Below are 17773 nucleotides of genomic sequence, written 5' to 3' on the forward strand. Positions count from 1 at the left end.
CGTGTGTGCCCGTGAGGGTCTCCTTGCCCTCGGAGCTTCGTTTTTCTCGTTCACACCCCGAGGAGAAACAGCACCCCCCTCGCAGGGCGATGCGCGGATAAATCGGAGCGAAGTGCCGGGGGCGGTTACCGCGTTCCTGCCCGAACGCCCTGCCAGCGCGCACACAGTTCATTGTAGCGAATGGATGTCCTAGGGAAGGTCCCTGGCAAACCCACGTAGCTCCCGAATCCGACACGTAAGGGGAACCCCGATGGAAAGGAAGGCCCAGCGGCCGGGGAACAGCCTGCACCCTGGATGGGAGCCCAGAGCCCGGGATGGCCGGTTAGGCGGGTGACCCCGGCTCCCGATCTGTGACGGAGGTGCGGTGCCCCGCCCGTTCTGGTGACTCCCGGGGAACCCCGGAGCGGAAAGCGGTCCGGCGGACCACCAGCCCTCTCTCCCTTTGCAAATGGCACTTTCTATCCTCTGGCTACCAGGCTGGAGCGGGGCCGGGGCCAGCGAGCGCACGCCGCCCGGGGTCCCGCGGCGGCTGCGGGGTGGGGGGGGGCCGGCTCCAGGTGCACGCGCTACCCGCCCGGCCGGAGCAGCGGGGGGTCCGGGGAGGATTTGCAGCGGCGTCCGCTCCGCTCCCCGCGGCCGCTGGCTCTCCGACCCTCCGCCTGGCTGGGGCTGCCAGAATTTGCCGACGGTGCCCGCGGCGCGGCGGCCCCTGGCCCCGCCCCCGGCCGGCGCCCCGCCCCCGGCCCCGCCCACGCCGGGCCGCTGTCCGGGCCCCGCCCCGGGCCGCGCCCCTCCGCCGCTGCCCCGCTAGCCCGCTCCGCGCCGCGGGCCTGCCCTCAGGCCCCCGCGGGCTCGGCGCCGCCGCCGGGAGGCTCGAGTAGTTCCGGGACCCGCCCGCCGCGTCCCCTGGGCAACCGTCTCCCGGGAGCTCGGGCCCCGCCCCCGGCACCCACACCCGGTACGGAGCCCACCTGTGCGGGCGTCTGCGGGGTCCCAGTGCCCCCCTGCACACCCAGCCCCGCCCAGCGCCGGGCTTTGTCCGCCTGGGGCGATCGGGGTCCAGGGGCGTGGGGGCTGGGGGAGGCGCGCGCGTCCCGGGGCGGACCGGACCCCGCTGGGGAGGCCGAGGCAGGGGGCCGCGCTCGCGTTGTGATTCTCTGGTGCGGGCTGGTTCACGCTCTCCTGCTCTCCCGATCTCCACGCATCCCTTTTGTGCCTCCGGGGCGGGGGCGGGGATGCGGGGTATCCCGCTGCCGTCCTTGATGGGTTGAGCGGGGGCCCTGAGCCGGGCTCCGGACGCGGACGCGCCTGTTCTGGGCGAGCTGTTTACTTGTCAGGGGCCCGGCAGTTGCCGTGCGCATCTTCCCCTCCCCCTGTCCCCGATTCGGGACGGAGCATCCTGCGCCGTGTCGGTTCCTGGCGTTGCCTCGCAAGCTTTGCCCTTGAACCCAGAGGGCTGGAGGGCGGCGGACTCAGATCCCGAGGTCCTGGGCAGCGTTGAGGGCCAGAGCAGAAGACGCACCTTCCTCCGGGAAGAGCCTCCTCCTTGGCCGGCCTCTTGTGAATTCTGCCCCAGCTCCCTGTTTCCTGACCTGAATTCCTGAGGACTAATTCCTTCTTGCCTCCCCTAACCCTTCCTTCTCGCGGCTCCATCATGCTTTCTGCTTTGTCTTTGCTCGTTTTGAAAGTGCTTTCTCTATAATCATGTTTCATTTCCCTGTGACGGAGCTGCTGAATTTTTGTCCTCCTGTTAACTCCATTGGTCAGCAATGGAAGTTATTTCTTCCTTGGCTCTTGGCGCTGACTTCTCATTTCTCTTGGGAAGCACTTGCCACCTTCCCCTGGATGCTGAGCGAAGAGACCATTCAAGCCCGCGTTCCTGGGTTCCTGCAGCAGGGTCCACGGGGTATCCTTACAGGAATTAGGCTCTCAGCAGTGAGAATGCCAGCTTGGTCCTGGGAAATACATTCTTGGAACAGACACCTTTTCCAGCGGCTTCCCAGCACTGGGCTTTTTGCCTGTGGAGAAGCAAGTGGTTTAAGTTTCCTGCTCCTTAAGAGTCGTCCCTAGCCGTGCCCGGTGGGCTGCAGGCAGGAGTCGCCCCGCCGTGGAGGTAGCTGTGCCCTGGGTTGGAGGAAGGGGCGTGTCCGACTCTTCAAATCCAGCCGGCTCGCTTCCGGAGCTCAGGTGTCTTCCAGTCTTTGGGGTTAGATTATTCCCAGCAGTGGCCCACGGAGGGAGGAGGGGGGAAGAAATACCGCAGATGCGGTGACTGGGCCGCCGTCTTCCCTACACGCTCACTCTCTTCATCTCCAGGAAGCAGGGATGAGTCTTCCTGTATGATGCAATGTAGGACTTTATTGGGACCTCAAGTTCAGGAGTCTGCTTTTTGCAGCCGTTGAGTGGAACTTGAACCCAGGCTCGGCTCAGATCACTTACTTTGCTTTCAAAACCAAACAAAAGCAACGAATAACTCGAAAACCCAATCTGAGTCATCTGTGTGTGTATATATATATATATTCCTGCCTCAGGCACTGGAGATGCTCCTGTGGTTTGCTTCAGCAGCACCCAAAGGAAGGAGCTGGGGGAGGGGGGCGTCGGCACAGGTGGTTCTCAAGGCTCATCAAGCAGGATGTGATTGGTTTGCAAAACGGAAGCCTAGGTGAGACAGCTGAAGTCCTGTAAGGGAATGCATAGGCTTGTGAGACTTCCTCTTTCAAAAATTTCATTCATTCATTCTTTCTCTCTCTCTCTCTCCTTTTTCTACCCCCCCCCCGACAGATAAAGGAGCTGAGAGTCAGGTGGGGGCGGAATGGTGCTCAATGATTCCAAAGCATCTTTGATCTGCCAGACCGAGGGGCCTTTGCTGCTGGCCATTCTTGGACCATTCCAGAGAGGTAGGTTGGGTGATGAAGCCAAGTGTGTGGGCAAAAAAGAGATGCGATTTTGCAGAGAGCTTAGGAAGGTGAACAGAATCCTCCCTCCCTGACTATCCAGTCAAAAGGAGAACCTCTCGGTAGGACTAGAATGCCGAAAGGAACAGAACAACCCGGATGTGTTCTAGGAACCAACGCGAGGAATCCGACTAGACCTCGGCCAGCTCCCCAAGAGAGGGATGTTGCTGCCTGCTTAAGGAAGCAGGGGAGGGGGGCGGCTGTGCTCTGAGCCCATGATTAAGCTGCAGCATTTGGGATCTGACTTGCTTCAGTCGTGGTAGAGTTGGGCTGGCCTGTCCGGGGAGAGAAAAATGAAAACACTCTTCCGAAGGAAGTGTGTGGAATTGTGAGAACTCAGCATTGCTTCTCAAGGTGTCTTTAAGGTAGGGACATTTCTGTTTCTCAGAGAGTTGACAGTCACTCTGTCAGTAAGACAGTAGTCCTTGGAGCCTCTCGGATGTTTGCTGGGGTATGAATGCAATCCTTTCATCGTGCAAATGAAGATACTGAGGCCAGAGATGGACACTGGCTGAGTATTAGTTGAACACACACCCCCCCGCCTTGGGACCTGGGGCTAGCTGGGTATGGTTAGCTCCCAGATGGGTAGTCACAGTCCCTTCTGCAAGCCCTGGGAGTGCATATGTATTCCCCGTCTGCAGAGCACATTCCTCCTTACCTGGTGCTTGAACAGCTACTGTCGTTTCTGATGGGAAGGTGCACAGGGTTACAGCATATGGTATCATCCTTGCAAGATTCCCCCCGGCCCCACGCCAACCTCATTTTCTCTCTGTCTTCGTCAGTACTCTCCAGACTTCTTTGTTGAGTGTGGAGATCTTTAAAAAGATCAGAATACTGGGTCAGCTGGGAGGCTCAGTCGGTGAAGCGTCGGACCTCGGCTCAGGTCATGATCTCGCAGTTGGTGGGTTCGAGCCCCGCGTCAGGCTCTGTGCTGACGGCTCGGTGTCTCCCCGTCTCTCAGCCCATCCCCCGTTGGCACGCTTTCTAAACTCTTTCTCAAAAATTAATAAACCTTAAAAAAAAGATCAAAATATAAGTAGAATTTTGACCTATAAAGTAGATAAAAACAGAGCTCCCTGTGGTACAAGTAGAGACTGGCCTAGGATGTCCACTCAGCCCCCTATCCCACTTCTGCCACCCTCTGAAGGTCTCGGGGTTGCCTCTGTGGAACTCGCTGGAACGTGGTCAAAAACCACGGACTGTGTAAACCCTCCATTGGGGGATTCTCTTCTACACACCTGTTTACACCCCTGTTTTCAATAGCTTGATTCTTGTTTCAGAAGATGCCTTTTAATAATTGTTAACGCTCACGCTTTTTTATTAATTAAAAAATACCTGTTATCTGTTGAAAGTTTGCAAAAAAAAAAAAAAATTAGCATAACTCTTTTATAACCCTGCCCTCCCCATCCCTCGGAGAACCATTGTCTCCTGGATGGAGTATCCTCCCGCAACCCCCCCAGAAAGCCTTCTGTGTGCATCTCTTTGGACACTTGATTTTTATGTATTGTTAAATATTATTGTGAACTTCCACGAAAACGTAACTGACTGCGTGCATATGTTTATCCTGGCTCTGTTTCAAAAGCCCACTAAAATGAGATTAAAGGAATAAAAAAGGAATAAATCCTTAAGGAAACAGAGCAGGAGATAGGATTGAGGAGGAGGATGTGAGTAAACACTTTCGGAGACAGAAAGCAGGCCAGTGAAAGAGATGGAAGGCTTGGAATGTTGAATGTCCTGGGCTGTGGGGGGAGGAAGGCCCGTGGGTCCAAGGACCCACCAAAGGCCCAAGAGTGGGGCTACAGTGTTCCCGATGACGGGGTACAGGGTGGGCTGGAAGAAGGAAGATTGACTGAAGGTGTCACAGCAACAGACCCCTCCCTCAGCCCACATGGCCAGGTGGCTCCCTCCTCCGCCCCAGCAGGAGACGCTCATTTTCCCCCAGGTCTGCTGAACTAGGGCAGCTCAGGCCTGGCCTGGGGTGGAAGGAGGCTGTGTGGAGAGCAGTTGGGGGCGGGGGATGGGGGGACAGGAGGAAGCACTGTCCTGAGAACAGGAAGATTCGGTGAAAGTCTGTGTACTGAACAGTGAGACCCTCTCCTGGCGAGCTCCCAGAACATGGCAGCCTAGTTTCTACTCTTCTCCAGCCAGGGCCTTGAAGAACTTCTCTCTGAAGAAACTGACCTCACAAGACAAAAGGACCCTCAAATACTGACTCCGTGGGAAAGCTAGCTTGCTATTTTGTCATTTCACAGCAACGCCTGCCAAGCGACTGGCCTTACCCGTGCACAAATAGCTTTTGGTGCCTCTCTCTTAAATTTGAATGGGCAGCTCTGGATTATCCCACATAGAATAAAGCCTCTAGCATGAAAGACAGAGACCGAAACAAACAGAAAAAAGGGAGTCAGAAGTCATTAAACATGGTTGTTTAAAAATAGGAATGCTCCGGGGCGCCTGGGTGGCTCAGTCGGTTGAGCATCTGACTTCAGCTCGGGTCATGATCTCACAGTCCATGAGTTCGAGCCCCACGTCGGGCTCTGTGCTGACAGCTCGGAGCCTGGAGCCTGCTTCAGATTCTGTGTCTCCCTCTCTCTGACCCTCCCCAACTTGTGCTCTGTCTCAAAAATAAATTAAAAAAATTAAAAAAAAAATTTTTTTTAAATAGGAAGGCTCCTAAAACAACAATAAGCTCTTGGATATAAAAGCTATAATAGTAGACATACCTGGCTGGCTTGGTCGGTAGAGCATGTGGCTCTTGATCTTGGGGTTGTGAGTTTAAGCCCCACGCTGGGTGTAGAGATTACTTAAAAATAAAATATTTAGGGGCACCTGGGTCGCGCAGTCAGTTAAGCGTCCAACTTCGGCTCAGGTCATGATGTCACAGTTCGTGGGTTCGAGCCCCATCATCAGGCTCTATGCTGACAGCTCAGAGCCTGGAGCCTGCTGCAGATTCTGTGTCTCCCTCTCTCTCTGCCCCTCCCCTGCTCTCTCTCTGTTTCTCTCTCTCAAAAATAAATAAACATTCAAATAAAATGTTAAAAAACTATGAGAGTAGAAGCAAAATTTTCGATAGAATAGAGCTGGAGATTGAAAGATAGATTTCTAGAAAGTAGAACAAAAAGACTTGAGAGATGGGGAAACAGGAAAGAAAATGAAAGAAAACTGGAGAATCCATTCAGAATGCCCAATATCCAACTCATAGGACGTCAAGACAATGAAGGGAGAAAAATGAAGAAGAGGAAGTTATCAAACTACAGGAAAAAATTCTAGAACTGAAGGAGCTTCTACATTAAGAGTCTCTGAGTAGTACTCAACAATGAATAATAAACGACATACAAATAAAAGCAAAGTATGTACTACTGGGCATCATCATGAACTTTTGAAACTCCAGAGATAGAAATTACCAGAAGCCAACAAAAAGAGGCCACAGATAACAGAATGACACTGGACCTTGCAAAATCAACACCAGAAGCTACAAGACAATGGAGCAACTCTTTCAAATTTCTAGGGAAGTTAATTCCCTGGCAAGAATTATGTAATTGTCATTCAAGCAAAATAATGGGATAAGGGCATTTTTTAAGATGAGAATTTTCCAAAAAAAAAAAAAGCTCTCTGCGTGCACACGCACTTTCGTATCCCTATGCAAGGAGACTGCTGGAGATTATGCTCTACGAAAATAGAGTAAACTAAAAAAGAGGAACAAGTGATACAATGTGTGATTATCTCTTGTTCTCATTTGGCTCAGCTTCCAAATGGCTTTCTATGTTTCAGCTTTGAGTTTTGTGAGTACAGAGAAAAATACCTAACACCTACCACACCATGGGAACTGAAAAAGACTCATTTCCAAGCTTTCTCTGTAGCCAGCACCTGCGACCTAGACTTCACTGATAACCTGCACCTATGCGGTATTTTGAGAGAGGAGAGGGATGAATCATGAGCTGTATCCATGGTTATGCTGGTGGCAGCAATGATGGGCTGCAAGGTCAAATTCTTGGCACAGAAGTGGCAGAGGTCCAAACTGGCATTCGGTACTCGGTAAATAGGCAACAGAGGCAGTTTTGCCATCAGACATGCATCATGGAATCCAGTGTACTAAGTTTTCTTTCTTTTTTTTGCTCGACCTTTTGTTTTTCCTGGAGTTGGTAAGCACCTCATGTTTTTATTTACTATGTTTTCCATGTACTAGTCACCAGTTGTTCCTCAAACTCTCCAAAAGAACTATGAAAATTCCTCGTAATGAAGCAAATAAGTCAGGTAATCTGTCAGCTCCTTTCCTGCTTAATCAGTGGGAGTTAGCCTCTTTCCTTGCAACCGAGAACTTTGACTGGTGGAGAGAATGGTGAAGAGAGTTCCCTAATAATGGTGAAGCAAAGTTCCAATGCTACCGCCGTGCAGCTCATCTAGAGAGCAGGCAGGCCAGTTTGGAGCAGGATGGCTGAGGACTGTAGGGGGACTGTCTCCAAGAAGAAAAAAAATGAAGATGATGGATTATCTGACATATTTACCACATTATGGAGTTTTATAGTTCTGTTGGAAAGTTTAGGGAAGAATTACGAATTTGGGTTTTTATAATGTTTATTTATTTTGAGAGAGAGTGTGTGCGTGTGTGACTGGGGGAGGGGCAGAGAGAGAGAGAGAGAGAGAGAGAGAGAATCCCAAGCAGGCTGCGCACTGTCAGCACAGAACCTGACTCAGGGCTCAATGTCATGAATGACAAGTTCATGACCTGACCCCAAACCAAGAGTTGGACACTTAACTGACTGAGCTACCCAGGCGCCCCTAGTTTTGTTTTGTTTTAAGAGAGAGAGAGAGAGAGAGAGAGAGAGAGAGAGAGAGAGGGACCTGGGGAGTGAGGCAGAGGAGGGTGGAGAGAGAGACAGAGAAAGAGAGAGAATCCTAAGCAGGCTCCAAGCTCAGCATGGAGCCTGACGTGAGGCTGGATCCCATGATCCTGGGATCATGACCAGAGCCAAAATCGGGAGTCAGACGTTCAACCGACTGAGCTACCCTGTGGTTTAGTTTTGAACAGTGTTTATGTGGTCATAATAATGTAAGCACTGATGTTGATTAACAAAAAATTATCACACAGCTATGTTCACAACATAGAGGAGAGGACACGTGCGTGTGTGCAAGAAAGCACAAACTCATCTTCTAAGGAAGAAGTTAGAAGTTGAAAAGCCCATCGCTTCTCGGCCTTTTGGCTAAGATCAAGTGTAAAAGTTGAAAACCCATATAAATCTATTAATCAGAAACACAGAGATAAATACTCAAAGAAGCAACCACAATCAGGGGTGATAGGCTTGGATGCTCAGGGCTGGGGGCTACTCCTTTTTTGCTGCAAACATTTTAGTTTTTGTTTTTGTTTTTTATTTTTTTAATGTTTATTTATTTTTGAGAGAGAAAGAGAGACAGAGCATGAGCGAGGGAAGGGCAGAGAGAGAGAGAGAGAGAGAGAGAGAGAGAAACAGAACCTGAAGCGGGCTCCAGGCTCTGAGCTGTCAGCACAGAGCGCGAAGCAGGGCTCGAACCCACAAACCGCAAGATCATGACCTGAGCCCAAGTCAGACGCTTAATCGACCGAGCCACCCAGGCGCCCCACAAACGTTTTAGTTTTAATTAATTTTTAAAATCATGCTTGTATAACTTTCATAGATAACGAGCTTCTGGAATAATTATTATGATGTTCAAACCCACTCATATTATAGCTGTTTTCATTTTCGGCATGCTTTCTGAAATGTTTTGTCCACAAATAGGTGTTGCCGTGGTAAATGGATGCGCATTTTTTGTTTCAGTGAGCGTGGGGGATATTTGCAGTGCTGTGTAGCATACACAGGTGTCATCTTAGCGACTATATTTTCTCCGATTAAGTTAATTATGATAGTTTCCCTATTAGTTTTGGTTTTCCACTTTCACAAACAGTCCCACAAATGAATGTCTTTGTATATATCGCCTTGTTTGGCTTTTGACTTACTTCCTTAGGACGGTTCCCAAATTTCCCAAATTGCCAGATTTGAGACCATGGATCTTTCATTTGATTTTGGCGTGTAGTGGCAGGGGATTCCACTTGGGTGCAGGCCCGTGGCCTTGATGGGTGGGCCGTGAGCTGAATGTGATAAGAGATGGTTGGGATAGAATTTTTTTTGTAGGATAGTTGGTTCATTTTCCTGATGACAGCAGAAGAAGTCAAGAGTCTGTCTGTTGCTTGTTTGTAAATTTTTTAAGTTAATTTATTTATTTTGTGTGCGAGAGAGAGCAAGAGCCGGGGAAGGCCAGAGAGAGAGGGAGAGAGAGAATCCCAAGCAGGCTCCGAGCTGTCCGTGCAGAGCCCTATACAGAGCTCGAACTCACGAGCCATGAGATCACGACCTGAGCTGAAATCAAGAGTCGGACACTTAACCAACTGAGCCACCCAAGCACCCCTCTCTATTTTTTTTTAATTTTTTTAACATTTATTTATTTTTGAGACTGAGAGAGACAGAGCATGAACGGGGGAGGGGCAGAGAGAGAGGGAGACACAGAATCTGAAGCAGGCTCCAGGCTCTGAGCCATCAGACCAGAACCCGACGCAGGGCTCGAACTCACGGACTGCGAGATCGTGACCTGAGTCGAAGTCGGCCGCTTAACCGACTGAGCCACCCAGGCGCCCCAATATACCAGGTCTTCTTTCTCCATTCATCCATCGATGGACATTTGGGCTCTTTCCATCCTTTGGCTATTGTTGATAGTGCTGCTATAACCATGCATGTGTCCCTTCGAAACAGCACCCCTGTATCCCTTGGATAAATGCCTCGTAGTGCAATTGCTGGGTCATAGGGTAGTTCTATTTTTAGTTTTTTGAGGAACCTCCATACTGTTTTCCAGAGTGGCTGCACCAGCTTGCATTCCCATCACCCCTCTCGTTTTTTAATAGAATAGAATTTCCAGAGGACTTTGCTTCTCATTCTTCAATGTCGGTTTGGTTTTCCTCCATTGGGGATTTTTTTTTTTCAGTTTTAAATATCCAAATTAAAAGTAACCGTTCTAATTTTTTAAAGTTTATTTATTTTGGTAGAAAGAGAGCATATGCGGGAGGGGCAGAGAGAGAGAGGATGCCAAGCAGGCTCCGCACTGTCAGCACACAGCCCAACGTGGGGCTTGAACTCACAAACTGCGAGATCATGAGCCGAAGTCAAGAGTCGGATGCTCAACCAACTCAGCCACTCAGGTGCCCCAAAAGTTACTGTTCTATTAAATCATATGGCTTCAAGGGAGACACATTTAAAATGGGAGAGAGTAAAAAGAAGAAGAAAACAAAGAAGGAACTGAGGGAGGCAGAAGCGAATAGACAAGGAGGCAAGTTCCTGTCCTTGGCTTATCTGCCAAGCAGACGTGGGGAAGCCTTTTGCACGATTTCACGTAACTTATCACATCCATCTCGGCCTTCACCCCTCCCATCCCGTTTTCTCCTGTGACAGGGGCTCACGGTATCAGACAACCCTCCAGACAAGCCCTTCCTTCCTAGTCTTGGGCATGGTTCTGGGGATGTCTGACTTGGCTGGCCTCCGGCTTCTGGAGACTTCCCTCCCATCCCTTCTTTGGATACATGTTCCTCCTCCAACTGACCACCACTGGACAGTGGCTTCACAATAGAGGGCAGAGGACAGCAGAGGCACCGCCCGCGTGGCAAAGGCCTCCCGTTTGCTGTGGCTGACGTCCCTTTCCTGGGGTGCGGAGACCCTTTCTGCCCTCAAGACTGTGGTGGCTTCTCGGGTGGAGGATGCCTGCTGGTCTGGGGCCTCCCAGGGAGACACATTGAAGTGGTTTTCCCAAAAGATTCTGTATTTTGGGAGATCTGCACATCTGTCCTAAAACTGCACCTGTTGGGGGACGCTGGGCCACTCAGCTTTCCTTCCGGTCTATAGCTTCCGTTCTTTCTCAAGAAGATTCTTAAGGACAGGAAATTTCAAGGCTGGGTTTCTGGGATGCCTGTTCCTCGGTTGTTAAGGGCAGAGGCTCGCGGTGTTTTGTGGCAGGTAGGGCCCAGGCTTTCCCTCGCGAGTCTAGCCCTGCCAGCTCTTGCCTGGGGCCCTGGCCTAATTGCTTTCCCACCTCCATTCTTGGCTCCCTCCCTTCCATTTTCCTCACGGCAGCCAAAGCAATTTTTGTAAAGCATAACATCAGGCCATATCAATCTCCTGCCTGAAACCCGCTGGTGGCTTCCCACTGCGGTGATAAGAAAACCTGGCTCCTCACGGTGGCCACAAGGCGCTGCAGGCCTCCCTGCCTCTCCAGTCATCTCCCCTCCTGGTCCTGGCCTCCAGTTGCCTGGCCTCCTGCCTCAGGGCCTTTGCACTTCCTGTTCCAGCTGCCTCAACCCTACGTCCTGGATCTCTGCCTGATCTTTCTCATCATGTGGGCCTCAATTCTGACATGATCTCATTCGAGCACCCTTCCCTGACCCGCCACGCAGAGGAGACCCCCCCCCACAAGCCCCTTTTATTACCTTCCACCTCTTCTCTGAAATCATCTTGTTATTCATTTTTCTTTTTATTTCCTCATTCATTTTTGTTTTCTCCTGTTAAACTAAAAACTCTGTAAGATCAGGGACGGTGCCTGTCCCGTTCATTCCCTGATGGGCACAGTCCCTGATGCTCAAAGACATATTTGCTGAATGAATGAATAAACAGGACCCGCAGCCTGCACGCCCCTGGGCTGAAAAGGTCCCCTCGCGTTCTTCTTCCCGAGGGTCCCCAGGAAGATGTGGTTATTGAATCATCTCTGGGCTTTCCCTGGCTGCCAGAGCAGCAGGTGGATTCTAGAAAGCTCTTTTAAGACAAACACCCAGGAGCTCCACTGGGAAGCGGGGCCTCTGGGTAAAGCCCCTTTGGAGTTTGCCTCTGAAGTGTCCTCTCTCCACATAAGTTAGGCAGCAGGAGAAACAGCCATTTCATTCTCCATAGCAGAGAGTCTGGGAACCAGAACACTTATTAGAAGGACTATTTAGAGGCTGAAAAGTACCTGAAAATAAGCCCGGGTCAGGAGGCACAACCAGACTCTGCTCTGTTCGGCTTGATGCAGAAGGCCGGCCCCTGTGGCTCCCTGTCCCTTGTCAGGGTGACAGCTGGTCTCCTTACCTCCCAGCCGGGGTTGATGGTAGACATCAGACAATGTGTGTAACCACCTTCTAGATGTTTCTGAGATGCCTCTTGAGCTCTTTGGCTTGTAACCTTCCTAGAGTTAAATGTTTTGTCCCAGAGTTAAAAGAAAGGAGCACCTCTCTCTCCGGACAGAATCCTAGCAATTAACTCGGGGGACCCTTAGACACTCACTCTAGCGTAGCATGCGAAGGAAGGTACGCGGCGGGTCTTGGCCCAGGCGGCCTCAGGGAGGAGGGCGTTTATTTCTCGGATAAAGCAGGATACAACTTCCCTTCTCCCTGCGGCTGGTCCCCGGCCCAGAGCCTGCTGAGAGTGACTCATGTGTTCCCTGGGGAAGCAGCTCCCGGGGGGCATGTGACACGGGCACCAAAAAGCCTGGCTTTACGTTGACCAGGGCTGGGCAGCGCCACCTGTTCTGAGCGGCGGGCACGTTTGCCACGACTGCCGGAAAGACGCGGAGCCCTGCCACACCCGGGAGGCACAGGGCGGCTCACAGCCGTAACTAACATGCAATTTCAAACGTGCAACTCCAAAGGAAAGGAGCGGGAGTCCGGGGTTCGGCCCGAGCCACCGGCCAGCAGGTCTGCTGGCCCGGGGGGTGGGGGGGGGTGGGGGACTAGGGGGTCGGGCGGGGGGGCTAGGAGGTGGGCCGCCACCCCGTTCCCAGTCTGGAGGAAGCACCATGACCCTGGCGTACTGCCTCCCCCGCTCGCCCTCCTCTCTTAGAAATAAGTGGGGGCCCTCGTAGCACGCCCTGCTGCGGGCTGGGAAGGACGGTGGCGCTTTTATGCAATCTTGGGGGAAACTCCCTTGGTGTCTGCTCAGGACGCAGAAGGTCAGACCCCTCAGACCTTCGCAGCGGGAGAGACGGCTTCAACCTTGGGCCGCGGAGGGTGCGTCTAGCTGGGCACGTCTCAGAACCGCCGGTGGGGGGGATGGTGCGCTGCCGTGGCTGAGACCCTCCGCCTTCCACAGCCGTTCTGGGCACTGCGCTGGCCGGAAGCGGGAAGGTGAAAGGGACTGAGCGACCTGTTGGACGTTTTTCTTTGATCTTTTATTAACGAGTCAGATGTGCACCGAGAAGTCGGCCACAAGAGTCTGGCCGACTGATTACTCACGGCTCATCTTTGGTGGAAGCCACTCCAGTGCCTTGAAGGCGGGCTCGGCCCTCTCCTACCCCGTCTCCCGGCCATCTCATACGCCTCGGGGTGTAGCCCGCTGACCCCAAATTATGCCTTGAGAGCCCCAAAGACCTCTCCCCTAAGCTCCACACCGGGGAGTGCTCCTTGGCTGTCTCCTTGGGGGTTTTCACTGCCAAGAGTCCACATGTCTGAAATGGACATCTCGCTGTTTCATTGCCCCCAAATCTGTTTCTCCCCCATGCTTGCCCGTCCAGTGTATTTCCACCACCCCTCCAGTGTCCCAAGCCCGCACCTGGCTGTCATCCTTGCTCCTTCCCCCGCGACCCCATCTCATCGGCCCGAGCTCCTACATAGATCTTGAGGGGCACCCGGGGGGCTCAGTCAGTTGAGCGTCTGCCTCTTGATTTCAGCTCGGGTCATGATCTCATGGTTCGTGGGTTCGAGCCCCACACTGGGGTCTGTGCCGATAGTGTGGAGCCTGCTTGGGATTCTCTCTCTCCTTCTCTCTCTGCCCCTCCCCTGCTCATTTTCTCTCTCTCTCTCTCCAAATAAATTAACTTTCAACAATAGTTGAAAAAATAGATCTTGATGCCCTGCCTTTCTCATCACCGGAGGCACGAACCTCCCTACCTCCCCATGCGCACACTTGCTTCTTTCCAGTTCTTTCACCCTGGGGCTGAGGCATCATTTTGGATGCGAATTGGATCCCCTGGCTCCTTTGCTAAGACCGCCCATCACTCTTTGCGTGACACCCAGGCATCTCCCCTGTAAAGGCTCCACAGACTTGGTCCCTCCTGACCTCTTCAACCTGTCTTATCCCATGGCCTCCCCTCCCTGCCCCACTCATGTGCTCCAGCGGCAGTGGCCTGCCTCCCATCCTCCCTGGACGCAGTCTGGTTCTCTGCTCTGGGGTCCTCTCCTCGGAGGGGCTTTTCCTGGCCTCCCTACAGAGTTCTCCGTCACATCGCCGTTTGGAGCACTGCCTTCACTGTGTTGGTATAGCGTGTGGTCATTCTTCCTACCTACGATGTGCTTGGGTATTAATGTCTCCCCAGCTGGAGTGTAAGCTTCTCCACCACCATCTTCCAGCACCTCGCACGACTCCTGGAACTTAATAAAGACTCCTTGAGACTCATAACATCTCAGACTGAGCCATATGTACAAAATAGCAAATCCAGTAATCCACGAGTGCCAATTATTTCCATGAGATGAAGTGACCAACGGTAACTGAGAACTCCTGCATTCAGATCCAGGAAATTAGCCGGGAGAACCCGGCTTACTGTGGGAAGTATCTAGAACTTACTGTGGGAAGTATCATTGGCAGCCAATGAGCTCAGTGATATGACCGCCGAAGGACTTCCTTGGGGGGAAGGGCTGAGAGGCTCTTAGACTAAACAATGGGAGTCTGGTACCCAGAAAATTCCTCGGCAGTTGGCCCGTCAGGCCCCACCCGCAGCATCTTGTTTTCTCAGAGTACCAAAGTTTGGCAAGAGTCTAAAAACTGTGTCATAGGGAGAACAGTCAGAGGTCCTGAGGCCACCATCCAGCAGCAATAGCCATCAGATGACAACCCTGTGTGCCCCTAGATGGCACTACAAAGATCAGGGTTGGCTCTTAGAGGCAGGCCAGTTTCCAAGGAAAGAACTTGCTAAACACCAGACACTTCCTAAAATGGAACACGCAGCTGCAAGTGACAAAAAAAAAGAGAAAGAAACACAAAAACAAAAAACTCAAGCTGCTCTAAGTTAAAAACAAAAACAAAAACAAAAAAAGCAGGTAGGGGGCAGGGGGAGTTTTTGGCTGAGAGAACTGAAAAGTCCAGGGATGGAGTCTGGCTTCAGGCATGTCTCCATCCAGGAACCCAAGGACGCCTTCAGGACCTACTTGTACTCTCTCTTCACGCCGAGCTCTGCTCTCCTCCACGGTCGTCTTTTCTCAGACCGCCCCCACCAAGGGCAGCGAGAGGTGGTCACCAGCAGCCCTGGATGGATATTCTTTCCTGCTACCCCAGGTGGAAATACCCAAAGAAGTCCAAAGTCAAAACCCACTGGGCTGACTTGACATTCACATGCTCATCCTGGAATCACTGTAGACAGTGATTGGCTGGGCCCGAGCCCCCTTCCTGGTTCCAGTCCAACCCCTGTGGCCAGGTGGGTCTCAGGCCACGGGAGCGGCCAGGAATGAAGTCAGGCCATCTGAACCACTGGGACTGGGGGTGTGTGGGGTTTGTGAAAGTCCCCAGCTCCCAGGTGAAGAAACTGAAAACTGCCAGTACCCAGAAGCCCCTCGTACCCCTTTCTCCTGGGGCACCTGCCCTCCTTCTGGGGGTAACCCCTGTCTCTTCTTCTGCCAACGTAGATTAGTTCTGCCTGTGTTTGTTCTCCGTGGAGTTGGAACCATGAGCACATATTCTTTCGTGCCTGACTTCTTTTGTTCAGCTTTATGTTTATGAGATTCACTTATACTGTTGTGTGTATTTGTAGACCGTGCATTCTCATTGCTCTGGAACATGCCGTTGGGAGAAGATACCGTAATTTATTTTTCCATTATGCTGCTGATACGCACTTGGGAACGTTCCAGTTTGGGGCCATTACAAAGAGCAATGCTGTAGACGCTTCTTGTTCGTGTCTCTTGGTGCGCGTGTACTCGTGTTTCTGGCGAGCGAACACCTACGGTGCAATTAATTGCTGGCTCACAAGGCACACGGGTGCTCAGCCTTAGTAGACACTGCCAAGAGTAGAGACTTCGCCAAAGTGGTTGTACCAACTTGCGTTCTTGGAGCAGCGCGAAAGCCCCTGGATTAGTCGGTATCTTTGTCGCGTTACGTTTGCAGAGAGAGGAGTCAGCTTCATAGACAGTTCGGGCTTGTTAGCAGCTGCATCTGGGTCCTGGGCCCACAAAGAGAGGGAGGATCCCTGCTGCCTCCTGTCCCGCCTCTGGCATTTGATTATGCCCCGCCCGCACCCTCCTGTTCTTCCTTTCTTAGGGATGAGCTTTTTAAGGGCGAGTTTTCCCTTGCACCCCGCACGGGTGAGTGTAGTTGAAGCCTTCATTTCCGTAGCGCTAAGGGGCAGAGGAGCAGCGGCGCCTTGGTCTCCGAGCACCCTCCCTTTGGCTGGAGTCCCGAGGAGCTCAGGCCACATGTGCTCATCTTGACCTCAGGATCGAGTGGCCACGGGTTCCCCTGGCTTCCTGAGTGTGGCCACAGGACATTTAGCATTGTTAAGTGGATTCTCCAGGATTTTTGACTGTCCCCCACGTTTTGAATCAAAAAGAAAGCCTTTGGCCTGGTCATTCTCAGAAAGAGGAACCCAAGTAGGATGTGGTTTTACAATCAGAGGAAGTGGATCCCAGCAGTGGTTACAGGGTGATGTGCCCACATGCTGCAGCTCCGAGCAGATTCAGCACCAGCCGTTCTGGGAGGGGGGAGTCCTGGGCCCAAATGGCAGAGCCCAAAAGAATCTCTCTCTTAAACTAAATTGCTTTCAATTATTTTTTTGAATGTTTATTTATTTTTGAGCGAGAGCGACAGAGCACGAACAGGGGAGGGGCAGAGAGAGAGGGAGACACAGAATCCGAAGCAGGCTCCAGGCTCCGAGCTGTCTGCACGGAGCCTGACGCGGGGCTCGAACCCACAAACCGCGAGATCATGACCCGAGCCGAAGTCGGACGCTTAACTGACTGGGCCACCCAGAAACCCCACTTTTCAATTATTTTTAAAAGTCATCGAAATCTAGGAGGATGTGACCTTAGGGTAGGGAAATATTTTTCTAAAGAATAAAAATCATAAAACACAAAGGAAAATATTTGACCACGTCAACACTGCAAACTTTTGCTCACCAAAAAGACTAAAAACGGAGTGAAAAGATGACCTGGACCAAAAGAAGCATTTCCAACTCCTTTAATCAACAAAGGAACTGAATCCAGAGTATATGAAAGAAACCCTGTCAACCAATAAGAAAAAGACAACCCCACAGAAAAAAACGGGCAAGAGTTAAAAGCAGGCTATTTGCAGAGGATACAGGGAAATGCAAATTAAAACAACCAAAGAGCATTCTGTGACCATCAGGTTGGCGGAAATGAGTAAATGTGATGACCCCAAGGGCTGATGAAGGAATGGAAGTAAGCAGCAGACCGTGGTGGTGGTGCCATTGCCAACGGGCCCCTACGTTAGTCAAGTTCAAGGTGTTTGGCTCTCTAGGTTATTGTCATGATGTGACAGTTCCACTCTGAGGTATATATATATACATATACACACACACACACACACACACACACACACACATACCCTGGACCTGTGCTGTCCAGCGAGGCAGTCCCCAGCTGCACGTAGCCCTGGAGCACTTGAAATGTGAAGAGTGATGGGGCACCTGGGTGGCTCACTCCATTAAGCATCCGACTTCGGCTCAGGTCATGATCTCGCAGTTTGTGAGTTCGAGCCCCGCGTCGGGCTCTGCACCGACAGCTCGGAGCCTGGAGCCTGCTTCGGACTCTGTGTCTCCCTCTCTGCCTGCCCCTTCCCCGCTTGTGCTTTCTCTCTCTC

At 51.9% G+C, this 17773-nt stretch overlaps 1 protein-coding gene across 4 annotated transcripts in view; it reads left to right on the forward strand.

Annotated features, from left to right (window-relative positions):
- PIK3CD (phosphatidylinositol-4,5-bisphosphate 3-kinase catalytic subunit delta) overlaps positions 1-17773 on the forward strand; it is a 55045-nt gene that overhangs the window by 22228 nt on the left and 15044 nt on the right. For 3 of the 4 annotated variants that reach the window (XM_042996584.1, XM_042996581.1, XM_042996583.1), the window contains exon 2: positions 2782-2897. The exons of the other annotated variant lie outside the window; for it this stretch is intronic. The gene's annotated coding sequence lies outside the window, so the exon portion shown is untranslated. The remainder of the gene's footprint in view (positions 1-2781; positions 2898-17773) is intronic. 4 annotated transcript variants of the gene reach the window in all.

Source organism: Panthera tigris, chromosome C1, assembly GCF_018350195.1.
Source record: "Panthera tigris isolate Pti1 chromosome C1, P.tigris_Pti1_mat1.1, whole genome shotgun sequence".
In the NCBI taxonomy this organism is placed as follows: domain Eukaryota; kingdom Metazoa; phylum Chordata; class Mammalia; order Carnivora; family Felidae; genus Panthera; species Panthera tigris.